Below are 9829 nucleotides of genomic sequence, written 5' to 3' on the forward strand. Positions count from 1 at the left end.
CGACGGGAAAACAAGGCCGTCCCTCCTGTCCGCTCCTTGGCTAAACAGAGCTTTGGAGGGTCTGGGTTTTTTTTTCCTTCTTTACAAAATTCACGCTCTGAACTTACTGCGTTCGTGCGCAGAAGAGCTTCGCTCACGTGACTAGTGCCGCTGCTGCCTCGTGGGGTCAAATCTACCGGGGAGAACGCGAAGAAAAACCCTAGAGCCGGTCGCTAAATGACAAATGCTCTAGAAGTCAGCGCGACGACGTTAACAGCGCACAGAAACGCGGGGCAGAGCCTGCAAACCCCCTAATTAGATGAGTAATCCTCATGTGAGTGCTGAAGTCATCGGCCCCGGATCACTTGATGTGCACCACAGGGCTTTTGGAAAAAGAGCCACACGCGATACCGTCTAAATGAGGCAGATTCCACGTGGACACAGATATCTGCCTAGATTAATCCCCCCTTGCAGCATGTGGGCCTCTGCGTGTCCGTAATATTCCCCCGTTACGGAGTTTAAAACCTGCGACTGGGAAGATGATTGAATTTTTGGGAAGGAAGTATGAAAACACACAGCTGCAAAACAGCATTAGCTTGGAGTGAGGCTGATGGCAGATCATCCCTAAAACACATGGCACATGAGCAGCGCTGCAAAGGCAGCAGGGGAATAACTTTAAATTCATCATGTTTTGGGGTAAAACATCTTCTATTCATAGGGGCCTAGTGGGAAGCTCTAATAAAACCCAAAAATGAAACAGAAAAGCTGGGGTTTTTTTTAATGTCCCAAGACTGTCCCTGTGGATCAGCATAGTTTGGTTTTGAAACAAGGATGTCAGATGGAAAATGGGGTTGCAGAGCAGGAAAAAGTTTGAAAACAAAAAAACCCAACAAACTAAAACAGGGAGTCAGTGCCTCATATTTCAAAAAACAGTTTCTGAGCAACTGCTACAGTTGGATGTTTGCTGCTTGGGTAACCAAGTGAAGCCTTGCTACAGCAGAGCCACAGAGGCATCTGAGATTTGGGCAACACAATTATTTTTGTAGCTTGACTGATGCAACCACGTTGGTCAATTTTCCTTTCAGCTGGCTGCCTACAATGGCTATTTAATTAGCAGAGGTGGGAGGAACAAACAGTTCTTGTCCTCTGCTGTGGTGTGAAAACCTTTGGTGGCCTTTGGAGCAGGTGTTGCTGTTGAGTACAGCCATGCCACAGCGATGGCCGCGGCCGTAAGACCAGGCCCAGCGTCAGGGCAAGCTGCTCCTCTGGCTGGAATAGCTTCTGTGTGTTGGTGAAGCCCAGCCTCACAAGAGCCTTTAGAGATCTCGGGATCTGTGCTCTGGCAGATTGGGGCACTTGGGCTGTGGGCATGAAATAGAAGCTGAGGTGCTGTGTGTGGAAATCGTGTGTCTTTCTGGTAAAGAAATGAGGTGTCTCTGATGTCTAAAAGAAATAGCTCAACTGTGGTTTTCAGGAACACAGCTTTGGAAGGAGGTGGTAGTTAGGGGCTGAATTCCTTCTTGGGATCTGGGTATGTGTCACACCTGGGGAAAATGGCCTGGCAGAGACAGCAGAGAGTCACACCAGACACCAGAAGGATGTTCTTGCTCTGATGCATGCATCTGCTGGGAAGAATCTATCAGGTAGTTGGCTTCCCTTTTCTGACAATCCTGTGATTGCAGTAACTCCACTCTGTGCGCAGTAACCATTGACAGTAAGAACCTCAATTCAGTCATTAACTCTAAAACAATCCAGAGTGTGGCCGTCTGATCGTGAATATTTTTCAGCGCAAAACACTTTGACAGATGTTGGTTTGTGTTCTCCACCCTGGGGGTATGTATTCAAGCCTTAAAGAGGAAATGGAGGTGAAGAAGCTGGGAAGCCAGCCACTGTGCCTAGGAGGAATTCTCCCAGCCATGGCATCCTGCGTGTTGCCATTCGACATGAGAAGGGTTAGGTACCTTTTGATAGCTTTTAGGCTTTTCCCTAGCTCGGTGTTTAAATTCCAGCCAAGCTCTTCCCTCTCATATAAAAGCCTGCTCCTACTGATACGTCAGGTATTTGAATGAAATCTCCTACAGGAAAAAAACAGTCGTGGCAGGGGCTAAATAGCCTTCGCTGGCATTGATGGTAACCAGGAGCCTCTTGAGGGTCTAGAGCCTTCCAGGGGAAAAACGGGCAGGAGGGAACAGGCAAAAGGCGAATTTCCAATAAGGAGAGCAAGCTTTTCTCATAGCAAGGAAACCATCTCTTGCATGTGGAAGGAGTGGGGAGAGGTGGCACATACACCTTCGCTTTGCTTGTAGCATTACCCTTACCAAGTGGTATCGTGATCATCTAGGTGGAGGAGGAAGAAGGGGCTGCAGCCCAACCTTTAGGGGCTTTAATAGCATGAACCGTCAAGCACTAAACTGCCAGTCCCAGCTCCTCTAGGATCTCCAGACAATAAATGCTGCCATCTGGTGCCCCGAGTCCGGCTGCACACATCATGCGTGCTGGTCCAGCATCAGTACGCAGCAATGTTTCGACACGGTACTTGTTAAATGGAGAGAGCGGTCTTTGCTTATCCTTTGGATTATCCAATGGATTACCTGCCCCTGCACTAGCTTTCAGTACTGTTGTAGGAAAAAACACTGACTTCAGAGAGAGTCGAGTAGTCCTGCTAATAGAATGCTATAGAAAGGAATGTGGAATCTATACCTTGCATTCTCCTCTTGCTTTGAGTTACTTCTCGTTTATGTCAGGACAGATAAGTTTGGGGTTTTTTTCTCTTATACAGTGGAAAAGTGAGAAGAAAGCGGAGAGCTTTGTCAGAGGCCAGTATGAGTTTGGAAGAACCCTGATCACAAGATCTAGACACCAGAAAAATCATCAGTTCAAAACCTTTTTTTGGATATCGTGATTCCTGTATCAAATATAAAAACGCGGGAAAGAAAGTGGAAAAGAGAAGAAAGCGGAGAGCTTTGTCAGAGGCCAGTATGAGTTTGGAAGAACCCTGATCACAAGATCTAGACACCAGAAAAATCATCAGTTCAAAACCTTTTTTTGGATATCGTGATTCCTGTATCAAATATAAAAACGCGGGAAAGAAAAAACAATGGTCAGAACATATTTGTGACAGTCACCACCAGACTGGCTTGTCTTGCTAAATTGACTGGACAGATATAACCTAGTGAGGGGAAGGGGTACACAGTGGAAGTGTGCGTGCCACATGCATACAAGAAGTTTCACTGCACTCCGTTTAGGTACAGAAATCAGGAAAGATGCATCGAGACCTTGAGAGCCATCTGCTGGCACTTACATCAATCAGGGTGATGGAAGGACAAGAGGAGTCATGCCTGACTCCACAGCCAGCCTGAATGTCACCAAAGTTTTGAGAGCTTTGCTTCTAGCAGTTTTTCCTTTTCAGTTTTAGATGGTGACCCTGAGCCAGATCCTGCCATTTAACGAGCTGTCATTTGTGAGCAGCCCTTTCAGAAGTGCTTGCCAAGGTCAGGGAAGAGCTTGCAGCCTAATGCTGTGTTTCCGTGTAAGTTGGATTAATGCTCCTTATCTTGCCCTTGCTCTGGCAAATATCCCATTTCCCTAACTAGGATTAGGACATCACACTTACCCTGGGAATGGATTATCTCACTGGAGGCTTTCACAAATTGGTTTGACACAACTGCTCACAGGAGTGGTACGGGCTGAGGGTGGCTGATTTTCATGTCTCTCCTTGGGGTGCATACCGGACTCTTTGAAGTCTCGGAGTCTCTTCAGCTGAGAACCACAAGACGTGTACCACAGAGCAAAGGGGTTAAAACTGGAAGGGGGGAGAGAAACTTTTGCCTCCCCTTTAACTCGTGCATACGGCACTAATTGTAATTCCTCTGTAATTATCTAAAGATCAAAGAATGTTCTGACATGGGAGATCAGAACAAGTAATGCTGTGGGAGACGACTGGGAGCGCACAGAGGTCCCCACAGACAGGGGAACGTCAGGTTCCTGCACAGCCTGGTGTGACCAGACCAGAGGAGCAGCTCTGCTTAGTGAGGCTGTGGAGGGATAACGTTGGGAGAGACAGGCCCACTGCCCAAGCTCCTAGCACGTAAGTCTGTCTCATGACCTGTGTGACTTTCTCCTCTTTCATGCTAGAGGAGACGAGGAGGGGCTTTGAGGAGAAATGGCACAAAACATTGGTATAATAAATACATTCATAGCAGAACCAACTTGGTTCTTGTTCAAACAGAATGCAGGGAGGCATCTACACTGTCCACGGGACTGTGGTGTACACAGAGCCAAGGTAACTGTAGGCATTGCTAGCCATAGCCTCCAAGTTCATGGGGATGCAGCTTCATGACTTCTTTTGCAAACCATACTGAATCAGTTCCCCTGTGACGAGCTTAAACCTTGTTCAAGTAATTCAACTACTGATCCCCATTACTGGAGCATGCAAACATCTCATGAGCTTGGCTTCGTCCTCAGCCCAGAAAGCGCTTTTATCCTCATCCTGCTGTGGGAAGCAGAGATGGAGTGAGGCTAAAAGACTTCCACAGGAGAGGCTGGAAATCAGTAGCAGAGCAGGAAACTAGACCTGCATCTCTTAATAATCTTGCTGCTTCAGTTTTAAGGGTTACAGTTGGAGAATGAAGAAGGCTATATCATATTCCTGCGGCACACAGCACATGCCAAGCAAGCCTTAGCTGACATTTCAAAGACCTATTGTTTTTAAAGTGGGTTCCTTCCATCTGGGAAAATGTTCTATTATCTTGGGGGGAGGGAGGCGGAAACTTGCATCAGAAATCATTTGATTCTGTAGCCAGTTTGTTAGATGTTGGTCCAGACATTGTTTGGATGTCAGTCCAGACCAAGAATAGTGGGTCTGACCGACTGCGTGATGTGTTTACTTTGCCACCTGCTTTCAGAGACAAGCACATAAGCACATGGATGTTTTGAATGCTTTTATGTGTGCATTTAGCTTGCGACAGAACTGAGTCACAGATGATGCCCGGAGAGGGAGCTCCCCCCAGACTGCTTCTACGTAAAAAGCACAAGAACCAAGGGTTCTTTTCAATGGGGGTATTTACATTCTATTACAAAACAAACGCTGGTAGTATTTCACATGCTTCCCGAAAAAGAAGTCAACAGTAGCTGTACAGTGTCTCTTTGCTCTTTAAGTCGGTTTGCGTCAGAGCGATCTTGAAGTCAAGAATCACATTTGCAGATGCTTGGGCAGTCCACAAACTGCTGAAGCAGCCCAGAGGTTGTACAAAGCTAACAATGCAAAGCAAAGATGGTTTGCATCCGAACTGCAGGAGGCAAAGACCTGCTACTCTCCCTTCTCCTTTGGTCCCTCTGGAGGACTGAGCCTCACAGGGTCTTTTCTGCAGTGCTTCGGGTGCTGTTTTCTATCTCCCAACTCTTGTGAGGCAGCTTAGCACTCTGACCTGCATCTATTTCCCACTGTGCTAATCCCTGTCCTCGCTCAGAGTTGAGGAGAAAGAGAGTCCCTGAAGTACTTCAGACCTGTGCATAGACACCTAAGCAAGGAGTTTCCAATAAATATTTTCAGGAGGGTGCTTAGAAACTTCTTGCCCCACTGCTGAGGTGCAGGTTAATTGCTGGTCTAGACACAAGTCCTTAGGTCAGAAGAAAGAGAACATTGAGTTCAAGTTAAGCACGGTTGGATGGCTGGCAATTATCTGTGTTAGAATTTAATCAGGGTATCATGGCTTTTTCGAAGTGTTATTGAGACCCTCCTTAGGCAAACACAGGAGAGCTATGTGAGGTACCTCAGATAATGACGGCACATCGGCTGGCTGCACTGCCTCCCTCACGCTGCTGAGCGGTTTAGCATTTACTCAGGAGATAAAATGTTCCCAACGTTGCCCCTTGGGTGTTGGAAGCCTTCCAGCTGGCAACCACGCTGAGCGTGTGAAGGGCTGTGTTGTAGCAGGCACCAGGCATGTCTTGCAGATGTAAATGGATTCCCCGACTGGCCTATCTTTAAGATCTGGGCACTTCAGGGTATTTTTTCCTTGTCTCTTGGTTACTCTGTTTTGAGTCTCACCCGTCATTTTCTTCTTCAGAGTAACACATGGAAATTATTTGAGATCTGCTGCTCAAAGCAAACTCATTCTGTGCCGGGGACCATTTCACACAGCTGTCTGCCCAGTTGACATGCAGCAAGACCAAAGCCAGCTTCCATGCACCATCTTTCGGGGTCCAGAGTGTTTTTTTAGCCCACAGCACAGGTCACGACGGGGTTCTGCACCACTAAAGCTTCTTCATTCCCCATTCCCCCCACCCCAAGACAGTGCGCACGCAGCAGTCGCCACCGATCAAGACACTGTTGCATGTTGGGCTGTGCTGCTTTGGACCCTGCTTGTACATTACGGGTGACAGATTTGTATGATTTAACATGTAAAACTGTGTGTGTGGGACAAACATTGGCTGTTTCAATCCAACACTTGTTTGACTCATTTGCTTTCAATCCCAGTGGCTTGTCTGAGATGGTGGTACCTCATGGGCAGAACGTGATACCGTTGGGATGGTATCTTCCATAGAAAACCCTGCTGTTATAACTCCTGTGTAGCTTAGCAGATACCCACAGGCCCTGTTAATTTTGCTGTCACTAAAGTACCAATCAGGAAGCTTTTTTTCGTTCCATGCACACAGCAGGGGTAGACTTCTTGTATGTTCTTATTTCTCATCTTGGCTCATTTAACTTTCTCTTCCCTGAGCTCCCTGATCACTGCCTCGCTGTTATTCCTGGCAGACTGCGATTGCTCATGGAGGTATTTTTTCTGGCCTAGTGATCTATGATTTTCCTTTTTTTTTTTTTCCATTTTCCTTTCAGATGGATCCAGTGACTCCTCAGCCACTTCAGATTCAAGCTGCTCTTTCAAGCTGCTCTTTGCACCCCTTTAACACTGCTCCTTGTGCCCTCTCCCCATGTCATCCTCGCTGTTCCATGCACAGCCTTCTTACCCGGCTACCTTGCCCTGGATCTCCTTCCCCTTAGCTAAGCTGCTGTGCCTGTGTGTTCTCATTTGCTTCCTCGGTGAATGCTGCAATGCTTTATGCTTGTGGGATAATACTGAGTCAGTCAGTATCTCTGTGGGGTTTATATGATTGCACGGTGGTAAGCAGAATAGAAAGCCTTAACTTCTTTCCTTCCCTTAGCTTCTATTACTGTTGATCACCGTGTTGATAAATAGCACCGTAAAAATCAGAGTAATAAATTTAGTCTTTGTAAGTTCTGGGAAGCTTTGTTAAAAAGCAAACAAATTATCTTCCCACTTGGGATATTTCAGATGCTTTTTATAGACAAATTTATTGGTCTTTTATGAGACCAGGAATATGTATCCTACATGACTTAATGCAGAATGGAGAGGAGCCAAATGCCTAAGAATGATGAGGTGGCGTTATCACTCAGTTGATGAAGGAATTGCGATGATCTTGAAGAGGGCTGCTGTTTTTAATCATGAAAATAGTGTTTTTGACTCCTCCTTATGAGGCTGAAACAGAAGTGGCTAAATACAGAAACTTAACAGTAGAGTACTTTACAAAAATGAGTTGCCATACTGGTCCAGGTTCTCCAAGGTAGTTAGGTAGCCAACCCCTCTTAACCTGCAGGGACCTAAATATCTTTGGACATTTTCTTCCAGAATCTGCCTAGAAATATCATACTTCAGGCAGTGTTTCTTGGTTTAAAAATGAGAGCAATCAGGCTGCTAAAGTTCAGGAGGTCCTGTCTGCAGCTTTCTGCAAGTCCATGCTGTGGCACATGATGATTCACAGCCCCTGCCTGGGGAGTCATCTCTTCTCGTCCACGCTCAGACTCTGCCAGTATTTACCAGTCTAGGACACTGAACGTCCCACCACTAAGGACATGTGATGGCTACCATCACTGAAATCACTACCGTGCTGAGCCTTGGTCCTTGCCATTGGGGTTTGAACCAGGACTGACTTCTAGCTTTGTCTAAAAACCGAATAAAATGGTGCTTTAGGACAGCCTCTGCTACAGGATAGGAGATGAAACTGAATTAGAAAAATGATTCTATGGAGTTCTTATTAAATGCAACTAAAAGCAGCTAGTACGGCTCTGTGAAAGCATAGTCCCCACCTTACCCCCCTTCACGGTGACTCGCTGGCTGTGTCACGCTACGTCTCTTATGCTTGCGTTGGCATGTTCTGCTGGCAGTCTGGGCGGTTCTCCTCTGCTCTTCAGCAGCCACAGCCTCGGGCAACAGATTGCTTCATGAGAAACTCTAATGCATAAAATGGTTTGAAACGAAAGTTGTGGGAATAGTGCTGACGGTAATGCAAGTTATTTACTCAGGAATGTTTATTATTTAATTAGGCAGTTAAGACTGTAATTCAGACCAGACCAAATGGAATAGGGCTTTGTTTGTTTTCAATTTCTCTTACGTCTTTAACAGTGTAAGAATTAACACATGAATATGTACGAACATATGCTTATGAGCAGCATGATTTAACATTCAAAGATAAATCAGCGCTGACTCACGGTGAAGGAGCTGTACACAGTCAACAAGAGAGAGACCTCAGGTTGGCATCGCAGGGCTCCTTTTGAAAGCCTGTTCTGTCCCTTTGTTACACTCCTGCCTTGCCATCTGAACTCTCTGGCTCCAGAGCTCAGGAAAGGATTGCATCAAGAGCACGCTGTGCAACAGTATACTTGTTTTCTTAATAAAGAGAATGTTGCAGAACAGGTTTTACGTGCGGGTCTGATCTTTGTTCCAGATGGGATCTATCCCAAAACAGCACCAGGACTTGTCCAAACAAGGAGTGAGATGTGACAATAGCAGGCAGCTTGCAAAAAGGGAAGATAAAAAGCAAAAAAAAAAAAAAGTGTAGAGGGGGAATGTACACAACTTTTTTCCAGTGTTCAGAATCTTCTAGTAGTCTTCAGTTACAGAAAATACTGTGTTACCAGGTGAGCAGGTAGATTTGGTATTTACTAATACTGTACTCTGACAGTATTTCACAAATATTAACGATTCCTTACAATTCCTATTTTTTGTAAAAGCTTTTGGCTTAGTGTCAGAAAATCCTGGACCCTGGCTTCTAATTAACCCCTAACAGACAAGCTATCAAACATTTAAGGAATGTGAACTCGGGGGCTAGCTTTGGTCTGTCATAAATGCAGATCTAAGATCTACACCTAAGCTGTTATCCTTTATTTCTTTAATATGAGAACTAGTAAACAAGAGACACCGCGGCAGGTGGCTCCTGATGGCTTGTCATGTCATTGCAAAAGCACCAATAGCTTCTCATCTCAAGATATATATTAAACTCTAGTTACTGGAATCGTTTTGGTTGTATGTTATACGATTCTCCCAGATGAGTTAAGCACGGATGAATTTTGGTTTAAATGCTCTCGCAGCAGTTGTAACACTGAGTTGTAAAACTGAGTTATCTCCTCAGCTAGAGGGAGATCAGCAGACGCAGGATTCGGGGTTCATTCTCCCAAGGCCTTGCACGGGGTCTGCGTCTCCCTTCCAGCACAGCCGCGATCTTCGGCGACTTCTTCCAGGCTTTAGGCGCGCGAAGTGAAGGGATTCACGGGGCTCACCTCAGCTGTGAAGACATAGGAAATAATTCTGCACGCGGATCTTAAATCCGTTACGGTGAAATCTTTGCCAAACTAGAGTACGATCTATTCTCCCCCCTTAACAGTCTCTGATCTCTCCACCCGGCAGCGTCAAGGCCGGCGTTCACCAGCACAGCATCACCGCATCGCTGTTTAATGGACGCCTCGCACGCCGGCCAGGGCACCTTTCACCCTAAACGCCATTTAGCAGGATTTCGGTACGGCCGGTGCCGCCAGTCTCTCTGGGGAAGGCCT

This window comes from Aptenodytes forsteri, unplaced genomic scaffold (genome assembly GCF_000699145.1).
Source record: "Aptenodytes forsteri isolate BGI_AS27 unplaced genomic scaffold, ASM69914v1 Scaffold86, whole genome shotgun sequence".
In the NCBI taxonomy this organism is placed as follows: Eukaryota; Metazoa; Chordata; class Aves; order Sphenisciformes; family Spheniscidae; genus Aptenodytes; species Aptenodytes forsteri.